At 42.9% G+C, this 11260-nt stretch overlaps 1 long non-coding RNA gene across 5 annotated transcripts in view; it reads right to left on the reverse strand.

Annotated features, from left to right (window-relative positions):
• The window catches only part of LOC146357586 (uncharacterized), a 96678-nt gene extending 86876 nt beyond the window's left edge, over nucleotides 1-9802 (reverse strand). For all 5 annotated transcript variants that reach the window (XR_014790451.1, XR_014790452.1, XR_014790447.1 and 2 more), the window contains exon 1: nucleotides 2416-9802. This is a non-coding gene — a long non-coding RNA (uncharacterized LOC146357586). The remainder of the gene's footprint in view (nucleotides 1-2415) is intronic.
• Nucleotides 9803-11260: the final 1458 nt, after the last annotated feature.

An 11260-nucleotide genomic window follows, 5' to 3' on the forward strand; every position in this document is an offset into this window, starting at 1 on the left:
ATGGACTCATTAGAGCAATTCAGAAGCACCAAAAGTGTGGCGGGGGAGGCAAATGGAGTAAGTGCACTAAAATGGGGGGGACACACATAGTATTTCCCACTTGGCAATGTAAATCCTCTCACTTTTAAGTCTTGAACTGATACTTGTCAGTGTCCCCCTCCCTTTCAACACTTCCCCAAGTCTCCAGCTAGTCCAGAAATGGATGTTATTAAATCCCCACCCCTTTTTTTCAGGGCTAAGACACAGCCTAAGATCCATAGACACTAGAGGCAAAAATGGGATAAGCCTGCTCACTATTCCATTTCTGCTTGGAATCCTGTATATCGTATTTATTCACCAATAATAATATCTGGGGGATAGTGGGCATTTTCTATACGTACATCCACTGTGTTCCATCCACTGCCATATCATTGCCTTAGTGATATCCTTGCATCTTTTTTAAGAGGCATGGTTTTGACATGGGTAGTGACTTATTGGGCAGCTGAGCCTATCACTTAGTACACATTCACTGTACCCTTCCAGTGGCTGCCATTTCTATCACATGGTGATTCCACAATAAATCCTTGTGTGAAAGCAGTCATAGGTTCCCCCCCGCCCCAGTCTTCCCTTATGGGAACTATCTTCTCTGCAACAAGGCTACTCATTCCCCAATGCATTTGAAAGCATCATCTGGCTGAAATGCTGGTGACTGAAAAAGGGTTTTCCATCATTTAAAAAATGTGTATATATAAACAAGTTATTCAGGGAAGGACCCACACTTCTCTGCAAATATGAGAATGACATGAAACATATTTTTCCAGTTTCCTTTTCTCAGTTTAAATCAATAGGGAAATACCTATGACTACAATGCATGGCAATCCTACACTCTGTAAGACATATTTTGGGTTGATTATATGTACCATACTTTATCAGGGCTAAATAGTCATGTTTAACATTTTAACAACAATGGGAAGCTTTGTTGTTTCAGCTGCTAAATGGAGACATTGTTGCCATATCTTATCTGGCAAATAGTGGACAATTTAAAAGGTCTGGACCTAAAATTCAAAGGCATTTAAATTGTTCAATCATTGTGAAATGATCCATGAACTATTATTTCAACAATTACTAAACAAAGTCCAGAATTTTCTATCAATTTTCTACCTTTAACCTGATATATTTCAAACATAGGGTCTCTCTCATGTTATTAATTAAACTGCATTTCTGTGTGAAATCCAGAGAAAGACGTCCTGGAGTTTGATACGTGTTGCATCCATGTTGTAATTCTGCTGACAGAAGCAGCTCCATCAGGAGAATCGTGGGGGGGGGGAGGATTGCCCCTTCTCAGCTCCCTCCTTCAGCCTCCCACGTGCTGTCGAAATCTGCTCTAGAAGGCTGGGATACTTTCCAGAGCAGATTTTCAGGTGGTGCGGAAGACTGCAGCAGAGCAGAAGAGAAAGATAGGGGACATACTTTTGGTGAACAAAAAGTGTTAATTGCCCTGACTCCCAGTGCACCCTGGGACCTCTTCTTGACCCCCAGGTGCCAGAGTTCCCTGGGACCCTCCTGGGTTCCCTCCCCCAGGACCTACTTTGTGTATTTCCCCGAGAGCATTGCCATTTTATGTATTTTTTCCATATAGCAGCCATTTGGAGGGTGTGAGTAGCCCTTTTCTGTGGGGTGGGTTGTGACCCCTCTACAATCTTGGCCCGGTGCCCCCAATAGTAGGAAAGGGGTTTAAGTCCCCACAAGATAGCAGCCATTTTGTGTATTGTGTATGGCCCCCTAGAGCGGCCATGTTGAGGGTGCAAACGACCCTCTGCACACTTGGCCCAGTACACCCGATTACACTGACTCAGCATTTTTGAGCCCACATGTCATTTCCTCAGTCAGCAAAGCAGATGATGGAAGTCCTCTAACCAAGGCCTCTCTAGAGCAAGAATGTGTGGGGGATGGCTGAGCAGCAGAATTTGCCACTCTATACAATTTTAAACTGCAATAAAAATTATTTTTCAGGAGTCACTCATCTGCGCTAATGTCCCAGATAACAAAGCCGCTCGCGGAAAATGTATACGTATGTCTGGAATACTCAGGGGTTGAAGGCCTACCCTATGTGCAACTGAATAACCTCCTAAATTTAAAGATCAATGACAATGATTATGCAGACCCAAAGAAAATGAAGTCTAGCATGCATTGTATCGTAAGATATATTACGTTTTCAGTTCTGCAATATAGCTTTTATTAAACACTGTTTTACAAATGTGAAAGATGCATCATTGACGCCATGGTCAAAATTCACGCAAATGTCTGACTTGGGATCAAACATTTATACATTCTGTTATGAAAACTGTTTCTTTGAATGTATGCTTGGAGAGTATGCTTCATTTGGTTACCATTATGGGGATTCCCCTCAAGTGCCTATGTTTAAGGATGAATCACCTGTTGGAAGCTGCAAGAATCCAAAACTATGTTTCACATTCTCCAAATCCAGAGCAGTACTTGGAAAGATCCTTAAGTCAACACAGGATGAAAAACAGGTCATCATTGCAAAGAAATTAATCAGACATGGACAATACAAAATTTATATTAACTATTAACTATTGTGAAGTTTGTGATAAAGCATGTGTGTAAAGTAAAAAAATATATATAATGAAATTTGAGATCTCTTGTGTGTTGTTTCCTTCCATTAGGGAAGGAAAGGGGTAATTATGTAAACAGAAGAACAACCATGCTGGATTTTATTTATTTATTATTAAATTTATTAATCTCCCATCTGGCTGGTCACCAAATTAGACCAAAGGTCCATCTTGTACAGCATTCTGTTCTCAATGTGGTCAAACAGATGCCCCATAAGAAACCCACAAATAGGGCATGAGTGGAACAATACATCCTGCTTGTGTTCCTCAGCAATTGGTGTATGTAGGTATACTGCCTCTGATCATGGAGGTAGCATATAGCCATTATCATTGACAGCCTTATCCGCCATTAATTTGTTTAACCCACTTTTAAAGCCTTCCAGACTGGTGGCCATCACTACATCTTGTAGTAGTGACCTCCATAGTTTAACATAAGAAGAGCCATGATGGATCAGACCAAAGACCTATGTAGTCATCCACTGTGGCTGTCCCATGGTACAGGAGAGCTGATGACACATGGAGGAGGTTTTGTGGTGGAAACATTTCACAGAACTCTGTACTGTGTGTATGTGATGGGCCCTCATAGAGGGGCACAAAACATCTCATGAACATTGGCTAGATCAGCAGTTGTCCTAACATAATAACTATCAGTAGACAGGCACCATGAAAGATAGAGTGGGTGATCATGCAAAAGACTGATGGCTAAAGCAACAGAGAGTCAAATACAATAATTATCAATAGGCACACACCTTGAAAGGCTTTATGACATAAAGCACCCTACCCAGTGCAGATGATGTTCGAACTGTGCATTAGGAATACACTTGAAGTTGAAGGGTGTGGTTGTACAGGATGAGATTCAAATAGAGGCTCTGGGGCTGTTCTGACTCTATCCACAGACACCTCAGAGAGACTGACACTTGCTTCTGTCAGGTACGGTGTGTGTGTGTGTGTGTGTGTGTGTGTTGGGAGTGGGGGTGTATTAATACAGCATAAAGTTACACTTGGGATTAATTTTTATTTGCTTTATATTTAATAGGGAGTGAGCCTATAAAAGAAAACATAGAATGGAAGATGAGATCTCTCCTGAAGCATGGGATGGTCAGCATGTGATATTTCTCTCATTTTAGCGTGCTTTTCATCAAGCATGCGTGCATTGCTAGAACGGGAAATAAAATAGCAGCTGTTAAATAACAAATAGCTTTGCAAGATGGCACCTGGTCACGAGGGATGTAAAATCATTCAATTAGGAAAAATACAGGCTGGCTATAAGTGTGTGTGTGTGTGGGGGGAATAGAGGGTTTGCATTAAATTTTTACAACTCTGTAAACAACTTCTGCAGCTTCAGAGTAAAAACGGTTAGCTAATCAACTGTCTGTGAGAGCTGCATGCCTGAGATCATGCTTCACTGCTAAACTTCCTGAACCTTAGAAACCTGTTTGCTGAAAAGCAGAATTACACAGGGCAACTTAGTGTAGCATTTTGAGTGTGCTGAATATCTTTTTGCTGGCTTTTTAAAAACAATAGCATAGCTATTCACTCCTAATCACCCTTACCCTACCCAGACACACAACTGTGTGTAAAGCTTTTCTGTTCTACAACATTGCTACACCTCTGCACCTTCAAGCACCTCCCTGCCCCCCACATCCCAGGTTCTTAGTGAGCTTGCCTTTCCTCTCACAATGTCCTCTCCCCAGCCACTCCCCCCCAACACACACACACACACACACGTACGTACGTGCTATCCCCTGATATGATCCAAAGCTCACCCCACCCATTCTGTTTTCAAGTTTTGTCAGTTTGGTTTTAACTGATCCTGATTATTTTAATGTAAAGTGCTCCACTGCGTTGCTAAGCGTCTATGCGGTACCTCAGACTTCTTATATGGCCCCCTGATCCCTACACCTCCCACCGCCCCAGATACACAGACCAACATGGCAACCCCATTAATTAAATTAATTAAAGGCAGCCGCCGGCGAGATCACATCACTCCAGTGCTGAAGGAGTTGCACTGGTTACCAGTTGTTTTCCGGGCCAAATTCAAGGTGTTGGTTTTGACCTTTAAAACTCTATATGGTTCCGGCCCAGCCTATCTTAAGGAGCGCCTCCAGCAGCACCAGACAGGCCACTTAACAAGATCAGCCTCGGATGGCCTTCTCTCTGTCCCATCAGCCAGGACAGCTAGACTGGTGGGGACGAGGGAGAGGGCCTTTTCTGTAGTGGCCCCCACTCTGTGGAACTCCCTCCCTAGGGAACTCCGTCATGCCCCCTCTTTAATGAGCTTCCGTCGTGCATTAAAAACGTGGCTGTTCAGGCAGGCATTTGGGGTGGGTTAGGGTATTTTAGAAAATGTTTTTATTGTGGAATTTTATTGTTCTATTGTATGTTGTACATTGCCCAGAGTGGCTGGGTGACCAGCCAGATGGGCGATTAATAAATTAAATAATAAATAAAATAAAATAAAATAAAATAAATAAACCCAGCAATGGCAGGTGGTCATATTGTCTGAACCCGGCGTATTTTTCCAAAGGGTGGCTTAATTTTTGCAGACAAGCCACCCTGAGAACCCATGGCCTGTTGTAGGGTTGTTCATAGCCATGGTGGGTTGTTGTGTTGTTCAAACCCAGGCAGGCAATTTTATCATGGGTTGTCAGGATTGGCTACAGAGTCGCTTGGCAAGAATGGCAAAAAAGCCCATGCCAATCTTGTGATCTCCCCAGCGCTGCCTCCAGCCTACCTCGCCAGCGACTGCCTCTCCACTGATGCCCAAATGGCACTTTGGAGAGACCATTTGTTCACTTTTTTTGTTTTGGTGCTTCATGACTACAGAAATGTGTTGTTGTTGTTGTTGTCATTATTATTAGTATTAGTATTATTATTATTCCTTTTCTTTCTCAAGTGCACAACAGTACACTTTCGCCTGTCCAATACGTGTAGTCTTGCCTTCTCAATGTCCTTGCATATTGCAGCTGTCAATGGAAGCACCAAAGTGGAGCAGGTAACATACAAGGAAATTGATGAGGTGAGACTGCAGACAGGCTAATTTGTGCACAGTTGACAAAGACTGATGGGGGCGGGGGGACTAATACTAAGAGACAGGAGGAACCCATTCCCACAGTCGAAAAGCCCTGAAAAGGGGGGGGGGTGCGAGGAAGTAAGTGCATCAAAGGTGGGGGGACAATATCTCCCACTTGGCAATGTAACCCCCTTGCTTTTAAGTGTTGTATTGACACTTCTCAGTGTTCTCCCCCCAGTCAACACTTTCCCAAGTTTCCAGCAAGTCCAGAAAGGAGAGATATGGGCTCCCCACAACTTTTCGTGACTCCTTTTGGAGCAGTTACGGCAGTAACCACAGCAGTAACTGCTCCGTTCACCAGTTTTTGACATGATATAGACCATGACACTGACAGAGCAGGAAAATTAGGCAAAAATCATGGCAGAGCAGTAGAATGTGAAGGAATTTAGTGTGACATCCCCAGGAGCACTCAGTCACTCCTGCGCACTTACACAAGAGCGGCAGTAAGAATTTTTTTTTAAAAGGAGACTGGTGAAAGGAGCGGTTAGTCCGGAAAGGAGCCAGGAAAAGGGAGATATTGTCCACCTGCCCCCCTTTGGTGCACTTACGGCTCTTGTATTTTTTCCCTTTTATGGTGCTTCTCGACTGCACAAATGGGTTCCTCTTGTCCCTTAGTATTATTTTTCCCTTGGTCCTTGTCAACTGTGCTCAAATTAGCCTATCTGCAGTCTAACCTCGTCAATTGCCTTGCAGTTACCTACTCCACTTAGGTGCTCCTGTTGACAGCTGCAACATAAAAGGACATTGACAAGGCAGGACTACACATGGCAGACAGGCAAAGGTGTGCTGTTGCACAGTTGCAAAAGAAAGTGTGTGTGTGTGTGGGGGGGGGATAAATAGTAATAAAAAATTACAAACAGAGTTGTGTACTCCTTAAGCACCAAAAACATAAGTACTAGCGAACAAAAAGGAGTAGCAATTGCAGAGGGCAAGGAGCCAGGGTGAGGGGACAGGATGGGTTCTGCCACAAAGACACTTGGGATATGTGCCAGAGCTGGCTAGAAGACTGAGAGGGAGTAAGGGGAGAGCAAGCCATGGCAAGCCCTATCATCTGTCGGGTGAACCATGGGTTGGTCAGCTAACAACCAACCACCTTGGCTTATTCCCAGGGTGGCTGAGCATGAAGTGCAAACTCACCCATGTGAGCAGTGTCTCTGCTCTGCAGTATTGCTACAATTCTATACCTTCAAACCAGGGTTGATAAAAAAAAAATCAATGATCTTAGAAATAACAAAAATAGGATTTTTAACATTTAAATCGGATTTTTCTAAATGTAAATCAGATTTTGAGATTTTCTTAAAACAGCTAGTAAAAAAAGAGCCTAGGTCAAAGACATCATCATAAACAATAATTACACAACTTCTAATTATATTATGAATATGTTAACAGCAGTTTATGGAGATGGGAGATAACCTGATCAGTCCTATTCTGCACTGCAGGTGGTGTAAGAAGTGCATGCTTGCTTGCTTGCTTGCTCGCTCGCTCTCGAGCCCTTGCCTCTTTCTAAGTGCAAAGATGGAGAAGGTCAATGAATAGAGAATTTTGGGAGATGGAGTCGATCTGAACAAGGAGGAGGAGTCTGGATATAAATGCAAGGGATGGTGAGGGGAATAGAAAGTGAAATCAAAAGTGAACAGAACATATTTATGCAGTCCTGACTCCTGAGGAAACTCCTGCTGCATGTATCCTCCACTCTGTACCTACCTCCTACTGAAACCTCCATCTTTGAAAATGTATTAAAGTTATATTAAACGATCATGTACTTGCGGCATACCTGCCTAGGTTCCACCTTTTCCTGGATTCCACCTTCTCCACCTCTGAAACTGAGAAACAAACGCCTCAGGAAATGCCTGCTTTCACCTGGATCAGTTCTTCCCACTGACATCCAGGCTTCAGCCCTTTTACTCTCCTTGGGTTCCAGAGAAACTCAGTATGCTCAGTTGGTTCGCTCACCCCAGTACAGGAGAAATAGCGAGGAAATAGATTTAATAATAGTAGCACAACAATTCAAAGAACACATGGGAGATTATTTGTAACATGAAGAATTATATGTTATTATTATTCATTAATGCTTAGACCTAACTTCTCCCTCTAAGTTCTACCCCTTCTAAAATCCTATATATAAGCTGACTAGATGTTGTTTCCATGGTCCCTAAACCCCTATCTGCCTAACCAACAGTCAGTTCGTTCCTTATATAACCTCAGTCTCCTCCCTCCCTCACACACACACACGCACACACACCCCTCCTACCTTTCACGCACTCTGACACATTATTATCTTACCTGGGTCACATTTAACAATGAAAACACATACATTAATACAATAGGCATATGTTACGGTACTCCTATTACAACGTATCATTAAATAGAATCTTCCTTACTAGCGATTTAACTGCGGTTTAAATCATTCAAATTTAGTCCTTCAGAGAAGCGATTTAAATCAATTTGATTTAAATTAAATCAAACCTGCTTCAAGCAGCCATCCCCTTCTTAGTGAACATGCCATTTATCTCACACCTTCCTCCCCCGTTCCCATAGTGTCATCTATTTTAAAGTGGTTGTTTGTTTGGATGTTTAATTGCTTTTGAAAGCCTCTGCTCTTATGCATAACTAGAAGGGAATGATCTTCAAACGCAAACCATCTCCCAAGCTCATACCTGTCCTGTTAGAAATGGGCAACGACGCTTGTTAGTTAATTGTTTGGGCCACTGGGAGGTGATAGTTATGATAATTTTTCTGTCCTTGCTGACTAATCCTCTCTCTGGTAAATAAGGGGGTAACTTGCTTAACCTGTCTTTAATTGCCCTTTTTCCACCCCTATATCTTGACCACTTCCCTTCTTATCTTGCCTCCTCCCTTTTTTCTCCTCTGTCTGCAGTGAGGTGTTTTATTTTCCAGCAGCTGAGATGACTATGTATGATCCTTTTTTTTTTTTTTTTTTACCATGAATAAAGTTTTTTATCCTTCATTTTCACCTTGACTATAAGTCTTAACAAACTGTTTATTGCAACTACTATCTACAAATTTATCAAACTATTCCGGACATTCCCACAATGCCTTCACCTCCTGCTCCTGAGTTTTAACCGAGCATGCCTTTTCTCTTGCTCCCTACTCTCCCCCTCTGCCCCTCCCTGCACACATACCGCAATGTACTACCCCTTCCTTCCACCCCGAATACTTCTTCCTTCTATTTTGGAGTTTTGTCAATTTAAAAAAATGTTCTTGTTGATTTTAATGCAATGTGTCTCTGATCCTCCCCTTGAGTTCTTAGAGAGGTTTCATTTTCTTTTGTACACCTCCGGCACACCTTTCCCGTTTCGTCATTCTAATTTAAAGGTGCTTTGTTTAAGGCACTGTTTTATTACTTTTAAAAGCCTTTGCGTTTATGCACCACCACCACCCTCGCTAGGAGGAATTTTAGATTAACCATTGTATAATTTCATCACAGCAGCTTTTATTGACCTTACTGCTGTATATTTGGGAGAAGCTCTTGAGCACATCCCTTCTATGCAAAAACAAAACAAAACAAGCCAATGAGAAAAATTTGGAACCTGCGAGCCAAAATCATGGAGACGGACTGGGATGAGAGTTACAGCTTTTATTTCTTGTTCTGTCTCTGTTGTCATGATAGCGATAGCTGGTAGATACCCCCCTCACCCCCTTCATGGATCACTGCCTTGTTGTGGCGAAGGGGCTTGCGTAACTCAGTGAAGCCATAAGCTATGCCGTGCAGGGCCACCCAAGACGGACAGGTCATGGCAGAGAGTTCTGACAAAATGTGGTCCACTGGAGAAGGAAATGGCAACCCACTCCAGTATTCTTGCCAAGAAAACCCCATGGAACGTATCACAAGGCTAAAAGAGATGACGCCGGAAGATGAGCCCCTCAGGTCGGAAGGTGTCCAATATGCTACTGGGGAAGAGCAGAGGGTATTTCCAAGTAGCGCCAGAAAGAGTGAAGCGGCTGGGCCAAACCCGAAAGGACACTCAGCTGTGGATGTGTCTGGCGGTGAAAAGAAAATCCGATGCTGTAAAGAACAATACTGTTTAGGAACCTGGAATGTCAGATCAATGAATCAAGGTAAGCTGGAGGTGGTCAAACATGAGATGGCAAGATTGAACATCGACATCTTGGGAATCAGCGAACTAAAATGGACAGGCATGGGCGAATTTAATTCAGGTGACCATCATATCTACTATTGTGGGCAAGAATCCCTTAGAAGAAATGGAGGAGCACTCATAGTCAACAAAAGGGTGGGAAAAGCAGTACTGGGGTACAATCTTAAAAATGATAGAATGATCTCAGTACGAATCCAAGGCAAACCATTCAACATCACAGTAATTCAAGTCTATGCCCCAACCACTGAGGCCGAAGAAGCTGAGGTTGATCGGTTCTATGAAGACCTACAACACCTTCTAGAACTAACACCAAAAAAAGATGTCCTCTTCATCATAGGGGATTGGAATGCTAAAGTAGGAAGTCAAGAAATCACCGGGATAACAGGCAAGCATGGCCTTGGTGTACAAAATGAAGCAGGACAAAAGCTAATAGAGTTTTGCCAAGAGAACACGCTGATCATAGCAAACACTCTTTTCCAACAGCACAAGAGGCGACTCTACACATGGACGTCACCAGATGGTCAATATCGAAATCAGATTGATTATGTCCTTTGCAGCCAAAGATGGAGAAGCTCCATACAGTCAGTAAAAACAAGACCTGGAGCTGACTGTGGCTCAGATCATGAGCTGCTTCTTGCAAAATTTCGGCTTAAATTGAAGAACGTCGGGAAAACCACTAAACCGTTCAGGTATGACCTAAATCATATCCCTGATGAATATACAGTGGAGGTGAGGAATAGATTTCAGGGATTAGACCTGATAGACAGAGTGCCTGAGGAACTATGGACGGAGGTCCGTAACATTGTTCAGGAGGCAGCAACGAAATCCGTCCCAAAGAAAAAGAAATGCAAGAAAGCCAAGTGGCTGTCTGATGAGGCTTTACAAGTAGCTCACGAAAGAAGGGAAGCGAAAAGCAAGGGAGAAAGGGGAAGATATACCCAACTGAATGCAGAGTTCCAGAGAATAGCAAGGAGAGACAAGAAGGCCTTCTTAAATGAACAATGCAAAGAAATCGAGGAAAACAACAGAATAGGAAAGACTAGAGATCTCTTCAAGAAAATTGGAGATCTCAAGGGTACGTTTTGTGCAAAGACGGGCATGATAAAAGACAAAGAAGGCAGGGACCTAACAGAAGCAGATGAGATTAAGAAGAGGTGGCAAGAATACACAGAAGAACTATACAGGAAAGATCTGAATGTCCCTGATAGCCATGATAGTGCGGTCACTGAACTTGAGCCGGACATCCTAGAGAGTGAAGTCAAGTGGGCCTTAGGAAGCATTAGTAACAACAAAGCTAGCGGAGATGACAGTATTCCAGCCGAGCTATTTAAAATCCTAAAAGATGATGCTGTTAAAGTGCTGCATTCAATATGCCAACAAATCTGGAACACTCAACAGTGGCCACAAGACTGGAAAAGGTCAGTTTACATTCCAATTCCAAAGAAGGGCAACGCCAA

This window comes from Heloderma suspectum, chromosome 1, assembly GCF_057233095.1.
Source record: "Heloderma suspectum isolate Gila_16-S chromosome 1, 16-S_ref, whole genome shotgun sequence".
Classification (NCBI taxonomy): Eukaryota; Metazoa; Chordata; class Lepidosauria; order Squamata; family Helodermatidae; genus Heloderma; species Heloderma suspectum.